A 13923-nucleotide genomic window follows, 5' to 3' on the forward strand; every position below is an offset into this window, starting at 1 on the left:
CTTGGGTGGGTTTCTATATGTTAGACACTGTGGCAAGTGTTTTTTAGAAGTGCCTGTTGCCCTGACTGGTGTGACCCAGTTGATTGAGTATCATCCCATAAAATGAAAGGTTGCTGGTTCAATTCCTGGTCAAGGCACATGCCTGGATTGCAGGTTTGGTCCGCAGCCAGGGCACCTATGAGAGGCAACTGATTGATGTTTCTCTCCTTGTCTTTCTCCGTCCTTTCTCTTTTCTCTAAAAGTGTAAATAAATAAAACCTTTTTAAAAAGTACTTAGTAGTGTATGTGGGTCTACAGTTATCTCAAAATAAAGAGTTACATAGGTAGATGCAAGGTTAGGATTCATTATATACCTGTGTTCCAGTTGTTGCTGTTTTCCAGCTGTATAAACTGGGATAAGTCTCTCGATCTCATCATAGCCCTAAATTTCTATTCCAGAACCCCTTGGAAACTTGACTTGCTTACCTTCTTACAGGAGAAAATGTTTCTAGTTGGATGACAAAGCAGCAGCAACTGGTCTGGCCCTCAGTGACTTGGAAAGGACCCAGACAGAGAACGAGGTGCCTGGAAGCCATTAGATCAAAAACCGGCAACTAATTGCAAATCAAATAAATCAAAAGATTTCTGGGGTAGAGCTTAGGGGTTGTGTCTGCTCAGATTATGTCCTGGGGAATAAGGGGGATTACAAAACCCACTGAATGGGAGCACCAGCAATGCTTAGCCACCCTTTCTTGTGCCTGGGCAAAAAAGAAAAGCGGTGTGCTGGCGGCAAGTGTCCAACATAGCTGTGGCTACCCATAGGCTATCTGTGCTGTTCAGGACCACAGCTTCTGGCCTTGTATCAGCTCCTGGAAAAGGCTGCTATGGTTTGATAATAAGAGCCCAGTCTCTGGAATTACACAGACATGAATTCAAGTCCCTGCTTGCCAATTACTAATTGTATTCCTTAGGCTAATTCTTATTTTACCTCTTAGAGCCTTCGTTTCTCTGTTTATAAAATAGTGCTGTTGATACTTATTTTGGGGTTGTGAGATTTCAAAATAGCTTAGGTAAATAGGTGTCGTACCTGATACTGATACTTAGCTGGGTGAATGGAATATCTCATTGAAGACAAGTATCTTCAGGAGGTAGCATTAGTCTGGGCTGCTCTGATTCTCTGACCACCCCACACCCTCCAAATGCCCTGAGCCCCTCCTTTTCTTCCCCAAGTTCAGGCTCCAGAAATGTTGTGCAAGGAGCCTCCTATACCAGTCTCTATCTGACCAGGTGAAATATCTGAGTCAGCAGGATTGTTACATACCAGACATACAGGGCCAAGGCAGGTAGCTCAGGCAGCAGCTGATGAACAAAAGGTTTCTCTCTGTTCCCAATAAATTGGTCCTTGGGGATCCTAGCTTTGAAATTCTAATTGACACAGGAAGGAAGAGATTCATTAGGCTCTGGACTCATTAAAATGCTCTGCTGCTCACCTACAATTTCTTCTTGGTACTTCATCAGGAGGAATTAAGTAAACCAATAGGTTGGGAGGCTGCTGATAGCAGAGTCTGATGTGCCTGATGTTGTTCGCGGGGTTTGGATGTTGGGTTTTCCCATATGTGGAGCATGCAGCTGGTTTCAGGAGTTCCTCACCCATATGACTTACCGTGAGTCCAAGTCCCATATACTGTCAGTGCTGAAAGGACCTTTCGAGATCATTCATAGATGATAACTCATTTATAGATAGTCCAGACAACTGGGACTTGCCCAGGATCACCGGGCACAGCAGTGGTGGTGCTAGTATTAGAACCAGTCAGGCCTCCTGACTTTGAGACCAGGAATATTTTCTCCTGCATCACCCTTGGATTTCCAGATCCAATATATTGTTCAGCCTTCAGTAGATACTTTTGATACATTCTGAGTGCCAGGATTCTATGACAAATAAAACAGATATGGGGGAGCCCCAGTATTAGGGGAGATTAGAAAGGCCTGAGGTGTAAATAGGAATTATTAGCTTGGCAAAGGGGCCAGTGAGCAGTGTTCAAGGCTGAGGGATCAGCACCAACAAAGATGCAGAGACTCCATAGGAATGAAAAGTTGAGTCTTGCTGAAGTGGAGGAATTGTGGAAGATGTGAGAGGTTAAGACAAGTCAAATCTATGAGGTCTGATCCATTTTCTCTGTATGTAATAATCCTAGGCTGGCATTAAAATTTCTGGGTTCTAGATGTGTTTGTGCTACCAATATGTTAGTCATCATTTAACATCTTTTAGGTGTGCCATGCTGGGCATTGGAGTACAGAAATGCGTAAGATATATGCAGTCCTCTCCCTTCAGAGATCTGTCAGTTTAATGAGGCAAACAAACTAATAAACAACTCCTATAATAAATCAAAGGAATAATTACCTCTGCTGGAGGAAGTCAAGAGTTGAGCTGTACGTTACTATCAGTATTTTCTCTGGGCTTTGATGATCCCACCTGTCAAATGGTGATAACTACTGTTCTGTGTGATTCATGAGCTGATGGAATGAGAACTTTGTCATGACTAGTATTTTGTGAGGCCTTTTGTGGGTTACAAAACACTTTTCCAAAATCAACTAATGAATTTTATCTGTAATTGTAAGATTTAGGAAATTTCCCAGTTTATAGATGAGGAAATATAGGGAGGTTGAGGCTTATTCACAGTTTTTCAGCTTTTGATTAACAAGTTAGGATTGTAAATCCAAATCCTGTGCTCTCTTGCAGTACAGTGGTTCAAACAAATTTTGAAAAGGTGACAGATGGCAACCTCTCTTTCCCCTACTTGAATGAACATATTTCTTTTTGCCTACATTAGAAATGCAAAGAACATCTCCAGTGTGAAAAAAGGAGACCTGGTTGGCTACAGGGAAAGAAAGGGAGCTTATTTTAAGTCTCTCCCAGACTGGGCTCTGAACTTGTAAGACCATGTGTCCCCATGCTGCATTAGCTCTTGCTATCCCATCTCATGCCATTTACAGAGTGCTGTCTCAACCATTATCTCACTGACTGCACATAGCAACTTGTGACATAGACAGAACCTTCTTTACAGATGGGTAAACTGAGGTCCACGGACAGTAATTTGCCCAGAGTCACTGAACTATTCATGCCAGAATCCAGAGGTCCTGACAGCAAACAGGTGTTAAGTCATAGAATGTAGGCTCCTTTGGATCAATTTACTTTGTACAAGTCTTGAATAATACTCTATGAGGCAGAGACTTTGCTGTATAAGAGACTCTCTGGTGCAATGCCTTCCTTAATAGCAAGGACTCTCGGTATTTATTCCTCTGTCCCCAGCCAGGGCCTGGTTCCAAGAATGTTTTGCTGTTGTTTTTAGTCTCAGTCTGCCAGAAGCTGAAGGGAGCAGATGGCCACAGCATTGTGGATCATGAGGCTGTGTTCCCAGGCGGGAGTAAAGGATGAGTTGAAAGCCCTAGACTCATCTGTTGCTACCTAGTCCCCTGCCCAGGTATTTTTTATCCCAGAGCAAAGTGAAGCTGGCTCACCCTATTCCCCACAACTCCTATTGGTCTCCTAGATAGATTTTTTTTCCCCCTTCTGGATAGATTTCATACTAAGGATTCTAGGACCTGCTGTCCAAGGCATGTTCCAAGATGAAGTTCAGGAGTCTCACTCCACAGCCAGTCTGGCCTGTCATCTATCTGCAGGCCTTCTACCTGGCTCCTGTCCACTCTTCTGCATTTCCTCGACTCCCAAAGCAGATTAGTTGTTGAACGTGACTGACAACAGCCTAAAGAGTAATCATTACTGATTACTGATACTGAAAATCATTACTGATACTGAAAAACCCACATGTTTCCTGTTTACCCAAAATCCTAACTGGAAAATTTTAAGAAGCACTGTTTGAGGATGGTGACTGGGATAAAGACAGTTGACTTCCATGATGGGAAGCCTACAAGAACCTGAAGTACCTTATAAACTATGAAAGGGACTATCAACATTTATTCACAAAGTTTCAAATGCCCTGTGTATTCACATCTTTATACCTTACAGAGCTCTTTCATACCTGTTATTGCCTTTGAATGTTAGAGCAACTCTGTGTGGGAAGCAGTGTGAGAATTACTGTTCCCACTTGACATTTGAGACCAGGAAAAGTTAATCAAGGTGGCAGAGCCCCAGGCAGAACTAAGATTTGAGAGATAAGTAGTCCTGAGTTTGGAATCTGGTGCTTACCATTTTTTAGCTATATAACCATTGGCAAGTTATTTAGCCTCTCCAAGCCTCAGTTTTCTTCTCTATAATAGGAAGATAATATTCTTATGGTTGTGTGAGGACTGATATAATGTAGGAAAAATGCTGGCACAGTATAGAACAAGTATTAAGAGCTTAGTAACTGTAGGTTTTCCCCTCAGTGTTTTAAATGTCTTACATTCTGAGTTGGAGAAGACTACTCTCACTACAATAAAATGGACTACATGTAATAAATTCCTGTTGGCCGGAGTATTGTTTAAGGACCTCACTGGGTTAAGAGAACTGGGTTAGTGGGAAGCAGGGGTGCTCCAGGCACTAGCTCAGTGCTTCTGATCCAAATCACAGTGGGTTTGAGCTGATTAGGGACCCTAGAGATCTGTTCCAGTGTGTCTTCGTCAGAAGAGTTGTTAATAATCTGGGAAAAGTCAGATTGAATAATGCCAGGTACATTTCTTTGTTACTGACTTCTTAAATCCTTTAGTGTTCATGTGATTTGGGGAGGGGGTGGGAGGTTAGAGTATACTAAGTTTCCTGTCTTTATTTGACCTCAGAGCCTCTTTTCTGAGGAACTCTTAGGAACATCTTGAGGAGCACTCATCTTCTGCAAAGAGTTCATGCAGCACTGATGTGGTCCAGTTTCTCCATTTTCTAGGTGAGGCAACTAAGGTGTATAGCCAAATTAATAGAGGCAGTGCACAGAAGAACCAAGTCTGGAGTTCAGTGTGCCTCACTCCCTCTTGGGCCACAGCACCATTTGCATGCCACCATTCTTCCATTTCTAGCCAGCAAATCATAAAATTACAGAGCCATTCTGCAAACCACTAATCAGAGAACATTGTTGAGAGAGTCAAGCTTTCTGTTTTGATGTGTTTATCCCAGAAAACAGGAAAATGAGGGAAAAGAGGCTTAATGGACACCAAATGTTTCCAAACAATTGAAGGACCAGGGGTTGGGTAATTAGCTCAGTGTCTGGAAAGGTGCCACTAACCCATACAATTCTAAGTCCTCTATCACCATCTTCCATCATTAAATTCAATGGGTAGGAATGTGCAACTGGATTTCTATTTAGACCCTGACAGAGGGGGTTGTCCTTGGCATTTGGTGAGAGCTAGCCTTGAATTTTACTAAGCCTTCTAGTTCAGATCTAGTAAAAATATTACCTTTGCATTTACAAAGTTTTAAGTAGACTTTGTTTTTGAAGAACACAGAAATATTTCTATTTTCTCATTTAATGATACAAAACAAGTGCTGACAAGGTATTCATATATAACTTTTCCTCACATTTACAACTGAACAGATTGGAACTGCTTTACTTGCTATATGACCATACTGTATTAGTATTTTAAAAGTTTATTCCAGCCTATCTCTTTTTTTATAATCTAAAATACCTTTATTATGTTGTTTTGATGAGATAGATCCACAAGAAGACTTGGGCCCAGGGTCAATCAATCCAACTTTCAGCCAATTTTTTCCGTAGTAGCTTCCAAACAAAACACATCTGATTCTCAGAACCATCCTGTGACATAGAGTTTATCTTCTGTGTGTCGTATGAGGACACTAAGCCTCAGAGAAGGTGTGGTGACATGGCCAGTGTCTGACAGCAAATTAGCAGTGTGTTCATTGCTGTATTACAGGTGCCTGACATAGTAAATTCTCAAGAAATGTTTATCAATTAAATAGTTAGTACATTCTCAGGAATGAACTTCAGGTCTTCTAACTCTTTATCAGTGTTCTTTCCATTAAGCTAGCATGGTGGGGCCCAGTGGTTGGGCCTGTCTCAGGGTCACCAGATAACTCAGAGAGGGAGTGCTGGGTCTGCCTTGCTTTTTAATTACTGACAAGGCCAATGGTTTCTAGTCTTTGCTGTTCTCTGCTTGGTAAAGATCTCGTACATCTTCCCCACCACAGAAAGCCCAGATTCAGCAGTTTCTGGGCTCTAAATTCAACCTCTTTGAGCCTCTCTGCTCCCTATAGTCTACTGAACAAAGACACCAGTGTTCCCCAGCTTCTCACTCTGCCTCTCATTTGGTTTCCCCTCTCATCACTGTCTTGCCTGTCCTTCAGTCCAGGGCACAAGCTAATGGGTAAGGAACTTGGGCTCATCTCATAAACACTAGTTACAGAGTTCACTGTAAAGGAGTCGCCATGTCAGGAACACCAAGAAACTACCGAAACAATTCCACCTAGGATTCTTTTCTATGTTAGCTGAAATTCACAGCATCTACTGGTTGCCAGGGCAATGTTGGTGGCTGGGATTGCAAAAATTAATAAAAGAATCTCTGCCTTCAAGTTGTTAAGAGTCTGATGGGGAGAGACAGGTGTATGAATATGAACATTCAACAAATAAATGCTGTGACAGAGGTCTATGGAGGACATCAGGGTTCGTAGGGGAGGGAGTGACGGATTCAGGCTTTCCTGAAGAGTTTTTACTAGGGCATCACACCATTTGTACTTAGAAAACTTGCATCCAGCCTCCATCACTAAGTCAGAAATTGGTTCTGGCTCTGTTTTACTGATGCAAGCAACCTCTGTCCTAACCTCACTCACTGGTAAGAGTGTGATATTTGGAGCCACCTATTGAATGGGGCCAATACGTTTAGGAAATTCCTGGATGCTGAGCTTACCCCGGTACATTATCTCATTGAATTCTCACAACAATCTTGTGGGAAAGGTACTGTAATATTCCCATTTTATAAATGAGAAAAACTGAGGCACATGGAGGTTAAATTATTTAGCTAGCATCATACATCTGGTACATGGTAGAGCTGGAATTTGAACTTGAACAGTCTGATTCTAGAGTCAGTATCCTAAAAGGGCTTCAGAGAGGGCCACCATGACCATGATACAGTTCTTAGCTCAAAGAGTTGTAAGAATGAAAAATAATAGCCTTAGTTATATACTTACCATATAATTGATTAATGAATCATAATGTTCATTTATATATTATAAAACAGTCTTTTCTAAAGGCTGGGGTATATTGGGCCCTTGCAAAGATGCCTCCTTTCTTTCCTAAGTCTCTCCTGTATTGTTATCTGTACAGCCTGCCTCTTTGTTTCTTAAAAAGAATGGATGGGCCCTGGCTAGTGTGGCTCAGTGGACTGAGCACCAGCCTGCAAACTAAAGGGTCACTGGTTCGATTCCCAGTCAGCGCACAAGTCTAGGTTGCAAGCCAGGTCCCCAGTGCAGGGCATGCGAGAGGCAACTGCACATTGAGGTTTTTATTCCTCTCTCTCTCCCTTTCCCTCCCCCTAAAAATAAATAAAACAAAATCTTTTAAAAAAAAGGATTAGGGGACAGGGGTACATGGTGTTTAGCCGATACCCCCTGAGCTCCTGTCCTGGTTCAGGACCTATTTTGAAAGGCAGGGTTTAATGCCAAGATGAAATAAATTGCGGTCCTTGCCCTGAAGGAATGCAGTCAGTCAGTCTAGGAGGGGAGATGATACAGAAGAAGGAAGGTAAGAATGACTTGCTTTTATATTAATTGTTGAAATAATCATCTTATTAATATCCTTGTCAGCATTAAAGCAGCTATTACTAATGTAGAAAGTAGTAATACCTTAGAGAAGGTCAGCAGCTACTCACAGGAGATTTTTTTTTTAACATCACAGTGTTATTTTTATGGGAGGGAGGTGGTGGTGTTCCTAAATTGCTGGTAGGGCTAGTGAGACCTTGGCTTGAGGAACATATTATGGGGAAGGATTTATATCCCTCAGGCCTCCCCCATGGCCACCCAGTATGTTCCTTAGTTACCACTTCATAGCTTCTTGTACTCAGGCACTTTTTTCTTTTGGCAGAATGAGCAAGAAGGGGGGAGGTAGCTTTCTGAACTAGGACAGTCTGCCAAGAGAAGCAGTGACTGAGCATCTGCTGAGATTGGCACGGAGTACCTCCAATTAATCGATCTGTGAGTACCACTGGAGCTTCTGCCATGTGCCTAGCAATGTGTTAGGTGATGTGAACAATCCCCCAAAGTTCTAGGCTGCTTGGTGAGAAAAGCCTACCACATAAAGGGAGCCAACACAGCCAGGATACTCTGGGTGTTGACTTGTGTGGTTCAGACTTTCAAGTGCTGTAGGAACTTATGAGTACCCCCTCACTGAGCACTGTCCTGGAAGTGACTTAGGAGTGGATCATAACTCCTATGAACTTTAGGCTCTTCGGTGACCCACCAGGCCCTTTTCGGTCTGGCCTTTGCCAGGCTCTCTGTTCTCATCTTCTGTGTCATCCAGGTTACATCCAAGCCCAACTACTGTCCAGCTATCACAACTTTGCTCATGTTATTTCCCCTTTTCTAAATGTTATCTGTGTGTGGGCTCACTTCATCCCACTGGACAAGGTCAGAACTTGACGACTCCTCTCCTGTCCCTTCGGTAGGTGACGTGCCTCTAGGTTCCCAAGTGTTCCTGTCACAGCCCCATCCAGAAGAAACACAGGTTTTGGTTTCCCTGAGATCTCTACCACTGGACTACCTACTCCTCCGGGACAGGATTGTACCTCGTTCATTTTTATACTTTGTATGGTCACTTTGGCCATAACAGGTACTCAATAAATTATTTGTGGATAAATAAATAAGTAAATTTTCCAGCATATTATTCGAAGTAACTTCTTTGTGGCATTCAAAACTGTAGACTCAAATTAGTAAACACGGGATACCATATATATGAAAACACAACCAGGATTTGCTTTCTCCCTGCTAATTAACATTCCCACCCCCACACTATATGATAATACATGGTTCTGGTGAGGTTGCTACGAAACTGGAATTCATTGGTGATAGCAATGTAAATTGGTACAGCACTTTTGAAAAGCAATTACACAGTCTATATCTTAAGAACTATAAAAATATTTATACATTTTGACACAGTAATTTCATTTCCGGGAATCTGTCCTAAGGAAATAATTTAATGTTTAGAGTAAACTTTCCCTCAGATGCTATTATTCGTGTTAGTGAGAAATTGGGAAAAGCTTAAATGACCACCTAAACTTATGACCAGTGTCTAAGCAGATCCCTGAAAGGAAGGCTCACCCGAGCCACACAGCGTGTCCCATCCCCGTGCGTGCACATACACACTAGTCCAAGAAAAGTTGGGGTCAGATCCATACTTTGGAGTCTGATACTCAGCTGTTCCAGGAACAACTGAGTTCACATTGATTCATTCACTGTGTAACCTTGGGCAACTGACTTTGCCTCTCTGCACTAGGGTTTACTCATCTGTAAAGTATTTGACTTACAATTCCTCAGAGGATTGTTGTGTATGGATATGGTTGTCTTAACTCAAGAAGGGGTTTGTAAGACACATTAAAGAAAATCATGGCAGGAAGCTGCTGATGGGTCTTAAACAGGAGGTGAAAGGGACAGACTTACTTGGTCACTCAAGAGGCAGATGCTTAGTAATGATTGTGGAGTTAATGTTACCAGAGGGACAAAGGCAGAGTGGTTGTGACTCATGTTATTCTTGGTCCCCTTTGGGCCAAACATACGGTATGTGGGGTGAGTCTTGGAGCTGAGCCCTAAGTTATGTTTAGGTTTGAATCCTGGAGAGAGATCAGCTTCTTCCCTTCACTTGTCTGAATGTGGGAAATTAAATATATATGCCAATGCATATGCTTTGTGCAGGATTCAGCCTTTGTGGGGCTGTGAGGGGTGGCATTTGGATGTTTTCAAGGAGGATTGTTGTAATGAGGAAAACACTGATTTCACACAAAAGGACTGTAATCAATTGTGCCCCTTACACCTGAGGGGCACAGTGCTTGGCTGCAGTGCCAAGCTGCAAACCTTCCCCCGCCCCTGCTTCCAGCCTACTGGCTTCTTGCCTGGTGCCTCTGTCTAGGAAGATCTGCAGCAGCTATCCATCCTGGGGAGTACTCCTGTCCACGTGTATATAGCGCATCTGGGTAACGGCAAGCTCTATATATTATCTCCTTTGACCCTCGCAACAACCTGCACTGCAAGTGGGCAAGGCAGGGGGAGACTTTTACCCCCATTTTACAGATGGGGAGCCTAGAACCACAGAAAAGTGAAGTGCCTAAGTTCACACTGCTAGTAGGTGTGGGAGTTGGGCCCCAGGCTCCACAGGTAAGCAGGACTCCAAAGCTGATAATACCCTAGTACTACTTTTAGTTATGGTGAGGCCCATCATGGGAGTGCTTAGGCCTCCCTCTCTGTTCCTCAGAGAGTCCCTTGCTTCCTGTAATGTAGGCTGGAAAATACATGCACTAGCATGGCACAGCCTCTGCAGCCTTATTCAGAAAAGAGTAGCCACAGAATGAGGATGTTCATCAGTCACAGAACAGTGAGCAAACAGAGGTTTCTTATAATATCAGTTATTTAGGGACCCGCTGCCCAGAAGGGGAGCACAGTGTGCCTTCTGTGTCCTCAGGCACAAAGTCCTCTCTGGGTACCTTCACTTAGGGGCTTCTTCCTGTGCTTTTTTCAAGTTGTATTCTCAGGGGGCTGCTTTTTTCTAGATACTCATTTATTTATTAGCACTTAATGAGTTGCCTACTTCCGTGTTCTTTTTATGTTCAGGGCACATTTCCAAATACTAGAGGTTTGGTGACACACTTGAAGAGACTTTATTGAATCCACAGTGACAGTGTTCTTTTCCTGACCACAGTTCATCATCTCTAGGTTAGTGTTACACAGAACTTACTACCTTCCCTTTTATACTCACAAGGAAAAATTCTTACAGATTGAAATAATAATAGTAGCTAATGTTTGCATACTTTATCATACACCAGATACTGTTCTAAATATTTACATGAATTAAATTATTTTGTTCTTCAGGAAACTTAGAGATGTACTACTATCCCCATTTTATAGGAGATACAACTGAAGCATAAAGAACTTAAGATCTTTCAGAGGTCATATCACACAGCTGTGCCATGTCAGTGGCAGAAGGTAGGCTTTTTGGCTTCAGAGGTTACTCTCTTGACCATATTACATGGCCTGTCACATGGGAGCAAACATTTGGTCTTTAGCTCCTGCTTGATGGCAGGTCCTGTTCACAGCAGTAGGTTTCACCTTTTTCTCTGCACTGTATCATATACGCTGAGCTCTGGGTTGTACTGAAAGATAGCACCCCATAAGCTCAGTCAGAACAGACAGAAGTTTTGTATATGGACATATTTGGCCATGCACCTGGATGATTCAAGGTGCACTACTGTGGTTTGGCACATTGGTTAAAAGCTACTCATTTGCCCTAGCCAGTCACACTCTTGGGTGAACAGTGGCATTCAGGTGTGAATCTGATGCCCATCTTATTCTTAAGAAACTCCGTGGAAGGAGCAAGAAGACTGCTTTATAGACAGCCATGATAAAAGACTGAACACTAGAAATACCAAAAGAAAAGGTCATGCCTTCTCTTCCTGGCTGGTTTCTTTACATCCTCTGATGTATGGAGAGAAGATCCAGGAGTACCAATTTCTATAGGAATATACCTTCCTGTCAGACCCCCCACCCTCAGGAATGTTGTTCAATCCCTGTTAAACCTAGGTCGTTCTTTAAGGATATGGCATGCCCTAGAGCAGATTACCTGAAGTATTTGGTGGCATTTTTTTAAAGGTTTTATTTATTTTTAGAGGGAAAGAGAGAAACATCAATGTGTGGTTGCCTCTCCCACACCCCCTACTGGGGACCTGGCCTGCAGCCAGGCATGTTCCCTGACTGGGAATTGAACTGGCAATCCTTTGCTTCACAGGCTGGCACTCAATCTACTGAGCCACACCAGCCAGGGCTGGTGACAAATTCTTGAACTCATACTTGGCCTATTTACCTACTCTTCTCTCTTTCTGGAGGGAAGTGAAAAGGAAAAAGATGAGGTAAGTTTTTATAAAAACACCAGAGTTAAAAAGAAATCAGGCTAAAGGACTTGAAATTCCTTGAAACTTAATTCTCTCTCTTCCTTCTGTTTTTTTTTTTTTTTTGCTTTGGTTTTCATAGAATTTGATGAGGTAGGTGAATGGCTTAGAGCTGTGTTACTCATAGTGTAGCTCATCAAATGATACAAGTTCCCAAACTTGCTGGTTTGTGATAAGTATGTAAATTGAAAGTAAGTGCTTAGAAACTTTTATAGTAATTTGACATGTTTATCGTATTTTACAATTGTGTCTGTCCATAATGGATTGAAGGTTTAAAAAGCAAAACAAACAAAAAAACAGTCCTTTACCCTAAATGGTAAATAGTGTTGAGGAGTATTGGTTTGTTTAGTGTGACAGAGTGAAAAGGCTTCAGTCTTGTCTGTAAAATAAGATTAATAATACCTGGAATTACATGATGATGAATAATATTTTGGGATACTTACTATGAGCTTGCCTCTGTGCATTCATTGTACGTATATTATCTTACTTAATCCTTACCACAGTTCTGAAATAAGTTTTGTTATCATCCCCATTTTTTTTGGACTTGGATAGGTTAAGGGACTTGCCAGAAGTTAAACCTATAATTGTGTATGTGGGATTTGAATGAGAGCTGGCTCTGTTAACTATTGTGCCATGTTCTGTGTAAAGAGCCTGACACACAGGAAAGTTGCCTGTCATTTCACTTTCTCTCCTAGAGGTCTGGAGACCTGCTTTCTCATTCCCTTACTGACCCTAACTTGTTTTGAGACCTTGGGCAAGTCTTTATACCATAATTATCTCATCTATCCTCAGTGTCAGTGACTATGTTTTATTCATCTTAGGTTCCCCAGCATTTAGCTGGACAGGGCTTGACATAATCGGTATTGAGTACTGGTGTAATTGAATACGATCTCTAAGGGTTCTTTCAGTCTCTACTTTCTCTGAACATCCAAGGTACTTTATCCTCTCCCCTCCCTCTTGAGCATCGTATTTTCAGCTACTCCACTTGGCAGCATGGTCTTACTTCCTCATGTCTGTTTGTCTTAGGCAGTTTTGAACCTGGGTACCTTTGAGACAGCCTACGTGGTGCCCATGGTTTTACTCGTTTGTGAAATGTGTCTACACTAAACCCACCAGAGGTAATACAAGTAAGGGGTGGGGGGAGCTGGCTTACAAAGTCAGAAACATGCTCTTACTCCATTCTTACCCAGTGGGGCCTGAGCCTAGGGCAGCTCTGCTGGCAGCCCTGCCAGGCCTGAGTAATGGCTGCAGCCTGGAGCAGGGTTTTCCGTGAGCTCCATCAGGGTCTCCAGTAATTGGAACATGGCACCTTCCGACTCGTAATGGATGGTAGAACGAGAGGGGCATTTGTCACTGCCTGACTTCCCTGCGGGAAAGAGGCTCATAAGTCACAGCTGACAAACCCTTTGATGACTTTTAAACTTCATTTACAGAAAAGAATAGCTATAATCAACCAACAGCAAGCAGTGACTAATCTTGCCACATTATCACAGTGAGGAGCCAGCCCTTAAGGCATGGGAAGGGGGGCCATCCCCCAGGCTCACAGCCAATACTTATCGGCCCTTGGAGTTGAGAGTATGCTCTTAGCAAGGTCCCATGAGTTTTTATAACTAAAGGATCAGAAAGTATTAGAAGCTGACCTCCTCCTAGAAGGTACAGGGGATGCTTAGCACGAAGCCACTTGGGGGCAAGGTTAAGGGCACCAGCTGTGGTCTCATCCAGACTGGTCACAGCTCCAGCATTACCTGGCTTGTGTAGGACTAAACTCCAACCCTTAGTTTCCTCATATGTGAAAGGGGCATAATACATACCATCACCTACCTCAAAGCAGGAGACAGTGCAGTTCCTGGCACGTAA

General features: G+C 42.7%; 1 protein-coding gene across 10 annotated transcripts in view; it reads left to right on the forward strand.

Annotated features, from left to right (window-relative positions):
• RALY (RALY heterogeneous nuclear ribonucleoprotein) overlaps positions 1–13923 on the forward strand; it is an 88581-nt gene that overhangs the window by 58736 nt on the left and 15922 nt on the right. Inside the window, exons 3-6 of one of the 10 annotated variants that reach the window (XM_053671316.1) lie at positions 8001–8110; positions 8581–8744; positions 10736–10837; positions 10994–11107. The exons of 4 other annotated variants lie outside the window; for them this stretch is intronic. The gene's annotated coding sequence lies outside the window, so the exon portion shown is untranslated. Of the gene's footprint in view, positions 1–4836; positions 4857–8000; positions 8111–8580; positions 8745–10735; positions 10838–10993; positions 11108–13923 lie in introns of those variants that run through there. 5 more of the 10 variants (XM_037143245.2, XM_053671317.1, XM_053671318.1 and 2 more) reach the window with 5 other exon arrangements.

The sequence above is a fragment of the Artibeus jamaicensis genome, unplaced genomic scaffold (assembly GCF_021234435.1).
Source record: "Artibeus jamaicensis isolate MK-2021 breed Jamaican fruit bat unplaced genomic scaffold, CSHL_Jam_final contig_685, whole genome shotgun sequence".
NCBI classification, from domain to species: domain Eukaryota; kingdom Metazoa; phylum Chordata; class Mammalia; order Chiroptera; family Phyllostomidae; genus Artibeus; species Artibeus jamaicensis.